General features: G+C 36.9%; 1 protein-coding gene across 7 annotated transcripts in view; it reads left to right on the plus strand.

The window, feature by feature from the left end:
- Positions 1-14,103, plus strand: part of CTNNA2 (catenin alpha 2) — a 1,153,910-nt gene that overhangs the window by 818,214 nt on the left and 321,593 nt on the right. The gene's annotated exons all lie outside the window — the stretch shown is intronic.

The following is a 14,103-nucleotide window of genomic DNA, read 5'->3' on the forward strand; positions in this document are numbered from 1 at the left end:
AACTATGGAATAATAGTTGTTAGGTGGCTGGACCCTGAATGTGATGCTTCTTGCAGAGAAGACCAAGAATCCTTGCCCTCACCTGGTCAGTTTATAGTCTCCTGCTTTGTCTGAGTTACAGACAGTAACAAACACCCTCGTACCCGTGAGATGAGTCAACTTACGGTTCACAGTGGCCACATTCCTGGGAAAACAACTTATCAGGAGAAATGATTAGAAAGGCCCATGTTTGACTCCAGTGCTGCCCAATCGGGTGAATTTTATTTTTAGAGCAATCAGCTTAAATCCTAGAGATTGAAATTGTGCTGCTCGCTGACTGGCTGGTTGATTTAGCATAAAATTTAATTTGCTTTAATATGCATGGGGGGTAAGCACAGGGGCGTCAATTTCACATTTGAGGTTTGCTATATTACTTTAAAAATAACTAAAATCTTAGTGTAAGAGTTCACTTTCATTTCCCTTCCTCAAAACAGGCATAATTATCGGCCAAAATTAGTTTACTAGGCTGGACTAATTTTTCTTTTCTTTTTGATTGTCATTCTTTCCCACTTTGATATTAATATTCATTGAACACTTACCATGTTTTAGACACTTCAGCTAAACAACATTCAGTGCATTTAGCATTCCATTTTTATAGTTGAGGGAAATTGACATCTCCTGATCTTTGCAGGAGCACAGCAGACAGAACTTCTCGCAGGGGACTTCATTTTTTCTTTATCTGTCTTCCATCTTACTTTGATTGGAACCCTGATCCATGTTAAATGGGTCTAGTTAAAAGGGACACTATTCATATCAAGGAGTCTTTTATTTATTTTTGTAAGATTTATTTATTTATGCATATAAGAGTTGGGGTATAGAACAGAGGTATGGGAAGTGAGAGGATTCACCAGAGACAGCGTGGGGAGCAGAACAGGCAGATTGACTGAAATACACTGCTGAGAGAAGCAGCGGGCCTGAGAGGAGAGGTCTGCTACACCATGTGGGTCAGCTCCCTGACTGGGGATCGAACTTGTGCTGTAGTGGCTGCCAACAGTTTCATAGTGCTGAGACGTAACCCCTTGCACCACCATGGAGGCCCCTCAAGGAGTCTTCTTTTAACTTTTTAGTATGTATGATTAATATTCCACAAAATAAGTTAGTCTTTGAATCATGTCACTTTAAAGTTATTTATCTGATATGAATAAGTCAAGAATAAGTTAAACCAAATCTTGAAATCTGATAACAACAGTCATCATCATCATCATCATCATTATCATCATCATTAAGTGTTGCTTGTAAGAGAACCTATCTAGAGAGCTGAGGTCTGCAAATGAGCCACTATGTTTGAGGCTAGTGAAATGCAAGAAATATTGAAAGTGCCTAAGCCAGAGAGTTCTGCCCTGCCAATTAAACTATTAGTGCCCAGATAATTTCCACTGACTGGGGTTTATGTCTAAATACAAACACAATGCTACATGGCAATTGGAATGTTGACTAGTAATTTCTGGGTTTTGTAAACTTGAATTAAATTCTAATTATGCTGGTAGTAAATGTTTTAATAGACCACTCTTTCACAGTATACGTTTCTTCAGTGAGATCTTTTAGTGGATACTTTCCTTATAACAACTGGAAAGAGTTGGTTGCTTGGTCCTCCAGAGATTCTCTATTAGTTTATCAATTTGCATGTTTAGTGGACACTGACATGATTTATTATTTAATAGACTGTGGAAATATGCCATTTCTTGAAATGATAGTCAATAACTATTGTAAAAAATCTCAAGAGGACAATGTACTTTATCTAATCAGGTTGTTTTTGAGTTTATTATAAGACAAATGTATCTTCAGTTGATATTATTGCATGGATACCAGGCAGTGGGGGTATTTTATCTTTTTTGTGACCATATGTGTTACCCCGCTGTAATGTCTCACAAATAATATCTCATCTAGAGTTGTTTTTTTTTTTTTTAAAGATGTCAACAAATGTGTTCCTTTGGGGAGTACATTTGTTACCTCTATTAAGTTAGTACGGTGCTTGAGAAGATAAAATCTACTAAATGAATGCTCAAAAAATTTGAATGTGAGTATATCTTCCCCAAAGAAATCTGGGTAATCTCGTTCTAACAAATTCCTTCAGTCCTAAACTATCTTTATCATGACCAGAATTATCTTCCTTATCAATCATTAACATTTCCTCTTATTCATTTAAATTCTCAAGCCTCTGATAAATAAGCAGCTGGGGCCGGTTGGTTTAATTTTAAGCAGTATGGGAAAAATTCAGCTATGATTGAATAGTACTGAACAAAACACCCCAACAACTCTTACGATTTTCTCTTTCATGGGATCATGTGGTAGTTTGCCATTGGCGTAACGCCAGTTGTTACTCTTGGTCAAATATTTGACATACCATTGGGGTTAATATTTTGTTTACCCTTCTTTTAACTTAACAATATATTGTACTACAGCATGCCTAGTCACATTGAAAAAAATTTCAATTAAAATATCTACAACACAATCAAGATCATGTTTTCCCTAGTTGAAGCCCTGTAGTCCTTTATATCACAGTGGGGAAAAGTTCTGTATACGTAGTGAGGAGACAGATATTCCAGAGCTACCCCTGCCCCCAACATGGTTACCCCATGACGTCAGAACAGGGACATTAGCGGCATTGCATAACAATGATTATGCACTAGTTCTACCTAGTGGACTGAACTGCTGCCAACATCAAATCAGATAACCTCGATGAAAGTGCTCTATAAACTCTAATAGCATTATGCTTAGAAAATGTGACATTATTTAGTGTCCTGGAGCAGCAAGATACTAAATAATATCTTAGTGACTTGAATTAATATGGTTTTCAAAAGAGTCTAATTTAGGAAATTGCTTAAATGTGAAAGAATTTCATTCCAGATGCAGTGTTCACTGGCTAACAATTTCTCTCTACTCCAGGAGATATCTTAATACCAAGTCAGGAAAGTGGTGGTTGGCAGGGCAGGGTAGATGGGACTAAAGGAGAGAAAGGGTTTCTACTGTGAAGAGCACCCCTGTGAGTTTGGGTTGAGCAGTAAACCACTCATACCTGAGCTACTTTTGTAGCTTCCTCTCCTTATCCTTCAACAGATGAGTCCTTCATAACACTTCAGTTGTAGTTAACTAAGGAGTATTCCTACCCAAAAATTCTATTGAAAGAAATAGAAATAAAAATGCCATGACTGCAGGATAGAGAATATAGAATTCAAGGATGGAGGTTGTATGGAGGAGGGAGGCGTGAATGAGGATAGGGATACATTACAGAGGAGAGGAGGGAAGAGGATGTAATTATGGGGCTTGATTTGAAAAGCCTTTTTGTCCAGTGTCATCATGACCAAAGTATTCATCCACTGGGTGTATAGCTGGGAAAGGCCATGAGTCACACGCTTCCCTTGTTCACTGTTACAAACAGATGCATCTGCAGTACTGGGAGGTTTCTGGGGGACAGAATTTAAGGTGCAGGGAAACACAAATAGAATCACCAGTGTGGTGTTGTGAGGGTTATGAATGCAAATGGCATAAGGAAGATTGGGGTGGGGCTTTAGAAGTCTCAGGGAGGATAGAATCTTTGTTGTTCAAACTTTTCAACTCATATCTTGGGCAACGGTAGATGTATAGGGCAATACATTTTTTAAGACAACATGTGGAAGATCTTTCATAGTAAACATAACCCTTCTCTGGAAGTGGTAAAGTCATTTCTCAAATTCAAGTGCTGATGTTGTTGCCACACTCGGGACAGTGGGGGTCTAGGTTGCCCTTATTACTCACCACAGCTCTTTAATATGTGAAAGAGGATCAGCTGCCAGAGGTGGGAATCAGGAACTGCTACATGGAACAGGAAGCTAGACCCAGAGGTTCAGATGTTTCTTTCATCCCAGCCCTCTAACTATTACCCTGTGCCTCCATTTGATTTGGTGATCACTCTATATTACCTACATCCTCATAATTCTTACATGCTGATCGTGGTCCTGCATTTTCTTTCTTACATAGGGAATATGTTTAGGGGAAAGGTCGCTGGCCAAGTGTCCAGGGTGCTGATGTGGACAGTGTAAGGACTTGTGAGGAAGACCATGTGCTATTTGGTTTGGGGCATTTTAGTTTCTGTATTAGTTATAGTCATTTCACTATGATGCTTCCTAAATCTAGCAGATGTTCCTATAGGCTAACCACAAGTCTATTCTTTCTTTTGTTTTTACTGATATCACTCTGCAAACTCTCACTGTGCTCAGTTCAAAAATAGTTGACTTTCCAGACTTTTTTGCTGCTAGGAGTGACTTTGCGACAAGATTCTGGGCAATGATTATTTTTTCATTTTTTTTTTTTAAGATTCATCTATGCATACAAGAACTGGGGTATGGGGGGTGAGAGTTGTGGGGGGTGAGAGGTCAGAGGTGTGGGGGGTGAGACCATTCACCAGAGACAGAGTGGGGAACAGAACAGGCAGATTGACTGAAATACACTGCTGAGGGGAGCAGTGGGTGAGAAAGGAGAGGTCTTCTGCTCCATGTGGGTAGCTAGCTCCCTGGCTGTCTGGGGATTGAATTTGGTGCTGCAATGACTGCGCTTCATAGTGCTGTGCTTAACCTCTTGAGCCACCGGGGAGGCCCAGTTTCTGGACAGTGAGATGTAAGCAGAAGAATTCTTGAAGAGCTGTTGTTTTTCCAATAAAAAGCAAGTGTGCCTTTTTTGTTTTTTTTTTTTTTTGGTCCCCCCTTCTGGTCTGGTGTATGGACATAGTGTCTGGAGATTTGGCAGCTCTTTTGTGACAGTGAGGACTAGAGTTACTTTCTGAGGATGAGAATATGTAGCTCAAGCTTCCTTGAGCTTATATACAAGCCCTGAACAGATTTCTGAACATTTTCTTGCTCTATGAGTTACTCTTTGTTGCTTCTCAGCTAGTGTTGTTGCCATACTCAGTCCTGACTAATGTAGCAACCACCAAGCCCCAGGAGAATAACCTATTGTCTCTCGAGTTTCAACAACTCAATATCCAAAGTTATCTTCAACAAAGATGCTCCTTTACATGATGATGTACTTGGTTTTTTTTAAACTTTAGACATATTTTCTTCCTTTCTCTTTTGAACTCATGATTTTTTTTAAAGTCTTGTTTTCAGTGAACATTAAACTGACATTTCTAATTAGGCAGAACAATTGGTACTGTCCTGTGGTTAAAATAAATGACATTCAAGAAAAGTGAATATTTGCCTCCCATGGGTAAATAATATAGTCACATTGTTCACCTTTTTTCTCCAAAAGATTCCATTTTTTAGTCCATCCATTTCACTCTTCAAAATAATCACTGTCCTCCATTGGAGCCTCTTTATCCTTAGTAACTCTTGTCAATTATGTAATAGTTTCACCCTTTTTGGCTTTTGTTTCACTTTTCTTCTTTTTTCTCTCTGCAAAGCAGCCCGCAGAGCAGTAAGATAGGGAACATGCCTGCTGGGCCTGATTTTCTTCTCCAAAATAGCTTTGGCCACTGAGTAGTGATAAAAGTAGTTGGCTTGCTGCAGAAGCTAAAAGCAGGTAAGTGAATTTAGTCTCATATTGGTGCATAGATGACTTCTGGACAGAAAGAGGACTTTGTATTGAGTTTGAATATAAACAGGGAGCAGTAGCATATGATGAAGTCATCACTATTCCCAGAGTGAGTTTACCAGAGGTTTCACCTGCTGATTCCACCTGCTAATCCTCCAGGTGGTATGGCCCTGGCTCGATCATTGTGAAGAGAAATAATTGCTATTAGTGTTATTGCTCCCCATCTTCCAGATGAGGAAACCTATTCAGGATGCTGAGTGACTTCCTAGAGTGTGCAAAAGTAAATGCAATTCAGGGGGAAAAAAAAATCTACCTTTGGAAACAGGGAAGAAACTCCCGCCTTTTACTCCCTCTTTCCTAGAGCATTTGCTTTCCACAACTTGCAGTTCAGAACTCTCTGAAATGTATATAAATCTTTTTAAAAGCTAAACAAGTCTCTTTCAGCTTTTCAACTCTGCAGTGCTTTTCTGGAGCACCTGGGAACCATCTCTTTATATCACCAACATCAAGAAAGACCCATTTATTTAACCCATGGCATGTGTGCATTCCACAGATCATGGAAGATTCATCTTAAAGTTGCCTTGCAAGGAGGCATTTGGAGTAGCTCAAGGAAAGAAGAAAGGAGGGAGGGAAGGAGGGAGGGAGGAGAGAGGGAAGAAGAAGGCATTATTATGAGGTTCTGTAGTTACATTTTAACAATCTCAGTCACTTCATTTTTAGTGTTTATGTTCATATTGTCCCCTCTCTTTGTGAGTACTCAGAAGCCAAGAGGTTTTATTTATATTCTTATCTCTCCCTGCACCTGATCCTAGAGTTGGGTACAAGATGTGTTTCTCCATGAATAGGACTGAATTGACAGATGAATAGAACCAATGCTTTCCTCCTTGACTCCAAGTGGAACCAGGAGATGTGGGAGCAGAATATAGATAAAGGAGAATCTCAGTGTCTTCTTTCTTTATACTTGTGTACTGAACACGAAGATCCAAAATTATTGCTTCAGTCAAATTCACACATTCTGTACTCAAACACTGACAATAAAAGGCAGAACTTAGGAATTCCTGGATTCAAATCTTGGATACATTCATAAATCTATGAGATTCATACAGGTATTGTCATCAAACACTTACTGTCAACAGCTATCAACAGCTGCTGCCTGACCCAGGACTCTGTCAAGAGGAGGCATCTCTAAAGTTGATTTTTCTGTTGGTGTTTGGTGACACGCCATACTCTCAAGACCTGGGAAGGCAGAAGTGAAACTTATCTTTGCACATGACACCCATAAAGATAAATAGACTGCCTAATGCCTACTTTTACAGATGTGATTTCTGAGGACAGAACCTGCCTTTTTCATTCCTTAAGTCTGTGAGCTGAAGCAGCATAGCATCCTTAAATTTAACATGCCTTAGTTTTATCATTCATGAAGTTGATATACTGTGTCTATTTCAAGAGGTGATATCAGAAGGAATTCAGTTAATGCTTACAAAGTGCCTAGGATGATGTCTGGCATATAGTATATATTCAATAAACTTTAACTATTGCATGCTATTATTTCAGCCTTACAATTGTGTGACACATAACAGATAATGAAAATATTTTTGTTACATGAATATATGCTTGAGGACCTCTAATTATTTTTTTCAGTTTCTGAAACTATCCAAAAGTGCTTTAAGGAACTATTTTTGAAAAAGTACATATTTCCATGTAAACTTTTAAATAGACATTTAGAATGTTGCATCGTCAGTCTAATTCATCACAAAGGATGCAAATTGTGCTATTTTTTGTATGTTAATATTTTAGAATAAAAACTCTTATATCATTGCTTTAAAGGCGTCTCATGAAACAGATCCATTGAAGAATATTCTTTTGAAACATTTCACATGTTGCAATAGTCCTTTTCCTCTTTCAGCTGGACTCCCCATTTTATCCTATCACAGAAATAAATAATACAACAATTACTTTTTAGTTTTGAAAATATTTTTCTGACTTTTCAGCATGCAATTACTCTAGAAACACTTAGTCAAAAGACCTTGCTTTTTGTTTTGAATTGCTTTGATATCATTATTTAAAACAAAGTGACCACATAGGTGAGGTCAGCTTCTGCTCTCTGCTTGATTCTATTGACCTTTTCATCTATATTTATGCCAATATCACATTATCTTAATTACTCTAGTTTAACAGCAAGCCTTGAAATTTGACTGGGTCTTTCAACCTTATTATTCTTCAAGATACTCTCTTTGTAGTCATGTTTGAGTTGAGAATTTCTACTAAAAAGTACCCAAACAAGCTTCTGTGATTGTAGTTGGGATTGCATTCAATCTATATATAAATTTGGAGAGAATTGATATCTTCACAAGAATGAATCTTATCTATGGATATCATATCTTTCTCCAAGTGTTGTAGTTTTTTATTGTAGTGATATTAAATTTATTTCTAGGTATTTGATTTTTCTGTGGCTATTGGACAAAATACTGTAACAAAATATTTAAATTGATATTCGTTTCTGATGAACCATAAGGTTATACATACCAAAAAGTTTATCCCGTATTGAGCAATTATTATAACAATTATTAATACATAATTTATCAAAGCCAATAATATAACTTTTGATGAATAATCATGAAAAAGCTATATGTCATGAAAATCTATATTATAAAGAGATGAAGGAGGCAATTATGGCAGTTTGATTTAAATAATTGTTTCTGTTTTATAACACCCCAAGATTTTTTAACTCAGAAAAATATACCTTGAGTGCAGAATGGGTGAGAGTTATGCCTTTCTTTTGTGAAATGCGAGAATGATAAGTGTGAAAGTTAAAGAGAAAAAAGAAAACATGATTCACAAATGAGAACAACAAATGGACTAAGATAAGATAGAGTATGTATGGAATTTAAGAATCTGGATTATTTTCTCAAAATTGTCCTGTCAGTGTATTCCATGATCACAATCACATGTTTTTAGGGGGTATATGTTCTTGTCTTTGCTTGAAAATCTCTCCTTTAGGGCAAAAGTTCTGGTGAATTAAAGTGCTGATGTTTGCAAATGCTTTACTTTGAAAATGAAACCAGGATTTCATTTATAATAATGGCATTCTCACTTACTTGCTTTCTGATGTGATTTCTCATGTCTTAGGAATCTATTATCCACAGTCTATTATACTAGTTTGAAAATGCTACCAAACTTACATGCAACCAGAAATTATTAATGTCCTGTTGGTATTTGCTATTGTTTATTATTAATTGGTATTCATCAACAGTAATTAATTATTGAAATTATTGTAGTGATTTTTTTATAGCTGATTTGGCAAAACTTGATTATACTCTGGGAATGGATGGTGTACATAAATGTCACCAAATATGAATAAGACCTTCACCTCCTCTGACCAGCAAGTCTTCATTGCATTCAAGTCCTTTATTTTTACCCTCATAATCAAGAACTGCATAGTACTAACTTGTTTAGACTCCACATTGATTTCCAGTATCTACAATTTCAACCTGCAGGAATAATAAATGTTTATTATCCAAAATGAGCAAATATCGAGGTCTTCCCATGACTTAATGAGCATAATCTAAGAAATAGAAATGAATTTCTTAATAGTAATAAGTGGTTAAAAATACAGTAGCAAGAATTAAGATTCTACTTGTTCTCATTTGGACTGCTCTATTTCTCAGATCTTAACATGGGTCCACCAGGGAATAGGTTCACTTGGTTCTGAATATGTTCTTACAAGGAGTGTAGTTAAAGCAAATGTTCCTAATCAGATGCAATTTCTGAGAAGGTTTATTTAATTCCTAAAACAACACATTAATAGTTGAATTGGCATTCACTTGACACAATAGTGCCAGTTCCCAAAGAAAGACATTTGTAAAATAATAATGTGGAATGGCCACAGCCAGAAGTAAACACTAAGATAAGTTGCCATGATGTACAGGGAAACAAAACAGATGGATTTAGGAGGCTCAACCTGAGTCCCTATACTGTTATTTATTATATGTGTCACCTGTTGGAGAATATAATTGAAAACAAAATCTCCTCCCAACCCAGAAATTCTCTTACCAAAGATAGAAAAGAAAGAAAATAATTGTATTATTGAATAAGCATTAAACCAAGATGTGAGTACCACATAGAAGACTGAAAAGAAAAGAAAGAAAGTTTAGCCTTTGCTACAACCCATTTCATTTTTATTCTCAGGATGAACAATCACTACTCAAGTAAGACGACAGGACAGCACCATTTAAAACATGGTTCATCTTAGTTTCATCTAAGTGTGAGCTACTGAAGAAAAAGTAAACTCATATCTTTATGACGAGAGGTAGTTTTGCAACTTGGAGAGAGAATGTGGCTGAAGTTAGGCTCCTATCCTGCCACTAAAACTGGAAATGAGGGCCGATCTTCCTTGATGTTGGCAATACAAAGAAAAGGTTCCCAGGTGCTGAGAAAAGCATTCCAGAGTTGAAAAGCTGCAAGAGGCTTGTTTAGCTTTTTAAAAGATTTATATACATTTCAAAGAGTTCTGAACTTCAAGTTGTGGAAAGTAAATGCTCTAGAAAATAGGGAGTAAAAGGGTTGGAGTTTCTTCCCTATTTCCAAAGATAGATCCTGCCTCTCACCCCCAACCCCCCATTGCATTTACCTTTGCACACTCTAGGAAGTCACTCTACATCCCTTAATAGGTTTCCTCATCTGAAAGATGGGGAGCAATAACACTAATAACAATTATTTCTCTTCAAAAAGGGCTTAAATAAAGGAACTTGAAAACTTGTTATTTTATATACTGAAATTATGTCTTTGTTGGTATCAGATTTACATGCAAGCAGATAATCTAATATTTAATGGAAATTTGCATGTTTAAGAGTATCTCTAAAGCCAAGAATCCATTTGCAACAGAAATATGCCAGCTTCCCATTTTTCTGTTGGATCTGAGCATTTAATCTCTCTGCATATCTTACCCACAAAACCTATTTTTATGAATTTTTTTCATCAGTTTCTTTGTTACCAATATCTTCAACTTCTATTTTACTGTTTTAAGAAATCAGTAGGGGCTCCCCTGGTGGCACAGGCAGTTGAACGCAGCGCCGTGAAGCTGTCTGCAGCCTCTACAGCACTGGTTCGATTCTGGCTGGTCAGAGAGGGTCCCACATGGTGCAGCAGACCTCTCCTGTCTCGCCAGCTGCTCCCCTCAGCAGTGTATTTCATCAGTCTTCCTGTTCTGTTCCCTGCTCTGTCTCTGGTGAATCCTCTCACCCTCCCGCACATCTGGCCCGTACCCTGGTTCTTTCATAAATTCGTAAATCTTAAAAAAAAAAAAAAGAGGGCCTCTCCTGGTGGCACAGAAGTTGAGCACTGGGCTTTCGCAGCCCGCAGCCTCTGCAGTGCCGGTTCGATCCCCAGATGCTGGTGAGGGTCCCACATGGCGCTCAGACCTCTGCTCCCACTGCTCACCTCAGCAGTGTAGTTCCTCACTCTGCCTCTTCTACTTTCCGCTCTGACTCTGGTGAATTCTGTCACCCTCCCGCGCTTCTTACTGTACCCAGTGCTTGTATAAATATATAAATAAAATCTTAAAAAAAAAGATATCAGTAAATTAAGTTGACCTTCTCTATTGAACTTGATCAGGTAGGTACAATTTAAAACAGACCATCAAAAGTTTATTTCTCACTATTAATCAACATATTAAAGTTATATTAAAAAATGTATTTGAAAATATAAAACCTAAAGAATTATTTAGGTAAAAAAAATACACTACAAAAATCAGTATAATTAAGGAAAAGAGTTTAGACTTGATGAAAAGGAAATGTTTTATTTCTTGGGAAGTGCTTTAAAAACATTTTTAAAGGCTGTTGCCATTTACGTGAATCCAGATTTACTTCAATTTGACATATTTGACATATCAAGGGATAAAATATGAGCAAAGCAAAAATGACTAAGAATAACTCCATGATAACAATGAGTATAAAAATTAAATTGAATAATCACCCTACATGCCTTGCATAATTTTGCTAATGCCCTCCTGTGTGGCTAGACTAGGCACGTATTCATTGCCAGAAACAGCACTGTGATGGGACTTTGTTCTTTTGACACCAGACTCATCACCTTGTTATTTAATCATTGGTGAGACCAAAATTATATAAATAATATATCAAATCAATGTTACCCTCTCCCGTTTACATGAGGGGTTCTGTGTTGAGAATTGAGTGCTGCCACATTTTCATGACGGTGCAGACAAATGGGTCGGCATAGACACCAGTAAATTAGATGACTAGTATGACTCAGAAAATTACAATGCGAGTTAGGAATTATTCAGAATGGAATAAAATATTTAAAAACCCTGTATAAATCTTAGCTAGAAAATAAATTTTCATGAGACCAGTGATTAACCCAATAGCAAAATGGAATTTATATCAACCATTCATTAATCCCATTTCCCTTCTCCCAACACCATTAATTAAGTGTCTGCTCAATTCCCATTCCTGTGCTGTACTTGTGGCGCTTACCCAATTATGGCTAATTTTCTTGTGTGCAACGGGAGTGGTAATAGCCTCTAACAGTTGTTGAAATGTGGTTCCTAGCACTTACTGCAGTGTGTCATCCTTAAACATTCCATAACATGTTTTCTGGTTCTGTTTCTAAAATCGAGTTTGTGTGGGGAGGATTGTGTTGAATGCAGTTAAGTGGGTGGTTTCCTTCCTTTCAGGTCCTCGGAGACCCTTATCTTATTTAAGTTTTGCCTCAGGAGAGAGCTGTACCACTGACTTGCTAAAAATAACTGTTCTTTCTCCCTGTTTTACCTATGACTCTGATAGAATAGGCTTTGGAGAAATAAACTTTTGATGGTCTGTTTTAAATTGTACCTACCCGATCACTTCAAGTTCAATAGAGAAGGTCAACGTAATTTTTTAATTAAAGCTGCTGTGACATATTTCCTTTCTTCCTTTTGAAAAGTTAACAAAAGGAAGATGGTGAATCTTGCAAATATTAAACATAAACTCTTTGTCTTGTTTCACTTGTTCCTGAAAATATAGGTATAAATTCAGTTTTTGTATTCTACAATTAAGTTTCCCTTGGACTTCTATATTATTACTTGGGGGAAAAGAAACCACTATCTTGTTATCTGATTGATCCTCATTTGTCAGTGGCTTCTAATAATTTACTTGATTAAGTGTCTTCTTCCTGACAATCTCCGCAGTCCTACCTCCCCTCCCCCCAACATAATTGATGATCTGTAAATAAACACTTAAAGTCATTAGAGGAGCTCACTATTTAGAATAAGCCTGCAGAGAATCCTTTTGTTAAGCAAATAATCCTTTTATAATCACTTCTGCTTCATCTGCACAGATTTTAGTGTTTCAGCCTTTTCTTAAAGCACAAAGTGTTTTATCTTTTCTAGACAAGTGAATGTTTCCCTTGAAGTAAAGCAGGGCTTGGGAGGGAGAGCAGAGAACTGGGGTTTATGATTAGTGATGCAATCCTTAGTTAAATACAATCCTAAGGGTCTGATTTCAAGGCATTGGCTTGAGCTTGCTGGAATACACCATAACCGGAGTCATTTGTGGTTTTAGCCTCTTTATGGAATCATTTTTTTCATTTATTTGCATAAATAGTCTTTTGTATCTTCCCATTTCTCTATAATTGAAAATTCATTTGGATGGAATCATCTTTACCATTTTTAATCACAAGTTAATATTTTGTTCTATCTGTAGACAAGAAATAGAAGAAAACTTATGTAATTTCAATCTATTCATTGTTTCTGATATATATAATTAATGGACTACTTCAAAGCCAGTTAGAGAGCAGCTTTCTTTGCATCAACAAGCAGGTGTAGGACCACTTAGCCTCCCAACCCCTACCCCCACTCCTGTCACTTTCTACCTTTGCATCAGTGAATGAGTAGGACACTGCCCTAGAGCTTCATTTTAGTGCTCCAAGTATTAATCACATTTTGTCAAATTTACAGTTTTTACATCAAAATGAGCAGGTGCACAGAAATGATCAGTACTTTTACATTTCAACCAAAAGCTTCATTGAATTTTGTCTTCATTGAATCAAACCAAATAGTTTGGTTTTAGTAAAAATCACTATTATTTTCTTCATAGCATTTCTAATTTCTAAGATTATTTTGGCCTGAAGATTCCTTTTCTTTTCTTAAAAAAAAAAAAAAAAGATGCTCTCTAAATATAAGGAATACAAGATTGTACAACTTTCCATAAATGAAAAACTTACCATTGTACTTTGAGAAGAAATAATGGTTTAATTAGTTTTTAGATGAAAAGATTTCTGCAATCAGACTGTGTTTATAATGGCATTTATAAAACAATTTCCCCCCTGCAGTAACATTGTAATTAAGACTTTCCATGAAATTGTCAGAGAAGACTGCTGTTCCATGTAGTCTGTTGTTCTGGCCTGTCCCTCGGGGTCTTTCACTGCTCTGCCCAGTCTTCCACTGATGTCCTGTACTTGTATCTCACTTTACTAGTTAGGCAGAGAGGGAACTGGAACTGCTATCACTTGACCCAGAAGGTAACAGGATCAATTTGAGGCATTTCTTGCATAGAGCACTTAACA

This window comes from Talpa occidentalis, unplaced genomic scaffold (assembly GCF_014898055.3).
Source record: "Talpa occidentalis isolate TD23 unplaced genomic scaffold, MPIMG_talOcc4v2.1 talOcc4.5, whole genome shotgun sequence".
Classification (NCBI taxonomy): Eukaryota; Metazoa; Chordata; class Mammalia; order Eulipotyphla; family Talpidae; genus Talpa; species Talpa occidentalis.